This window comes from Penaeus monodon, chromosome 34, assembly GCF_015228065.2.
Source record: "Penaeus monodon isolate SGIC_2016 chromosome 34, NSTDA_Pmon_1, whole genome shotgun sequence".
NCBI classification, from domain to species: domain Eukaryota; kingdom Metazoa; phylum Arthropoda; class Malacostraca; order Decapoda; family Penaeidae; genus Penaeus; species Penaeus monodon.
In genome coordinates this window covers 29,517,109-29,517,820 of record NC_051419.1, presented here as the reverse complement: position 1 = coordinate 29,517,820, position 712 = coordinate 29,517,109, and positions in this window count along the sequence as shown.

The window sequence follows — 712 nt, the reverse complement described above, 5'->3', positions numbered from 1 at the left end:
ACACACCATTTTTATGAATCATTTGTCAAAGTCCTTTTGCTTCTCTGCTCCACTTCTTTCGTTCTCCTTTCTCCCTCATTCCGTCTTATATCTGCCTATTCTTATCTCTCCCGCTCTTCCTGTTATCTACCCTTTCCTTTCCACAATGCTTTTATTTCTCTCGTAATTTCGGCAATAAATATTAGAATTACCTACTTTTCTCTTCCTCTTCTTCCATTTTTATCATTTTATTTTAGTTATTCCCATTCTTTCATCTTCCTCTGTTCTTATTTATTTTGTCCTAATTACCTTCATTTTCCGTTCTTTTTATCTTTTGTTCCTCACCCTCTCTTCCTTATTTACCTTTATGCTCATATTCCCCTTTATTACATCTCTTCTTCATCTTTCTCTATTCTCTTCATTCCTTCCTCCTTACCTTCGACTATTTTTATTATCTCTTCCTCCTTATCACCATCTTGTTTTCAACGGGTTCTCATCATCTCTTCCTCACTTCCTTTCCTCCTCTTCTTATCATCCCTTCCTCATCTCCCTCTTTCGTCATTATCCCTTCCTCTCTTCCTCATTATCCCTTCCTCCCTTCCCCCTATCCCTCTACCATCCCCTCCTCATCTTCTACCCTTATCATTCCTCCCTCACTCCCTCTCCTTCTCATCTCGTATTCCTATCACCTCTCCCTCATTATCACCATCTCCCCTCCTCCCCCCCCCTTCCC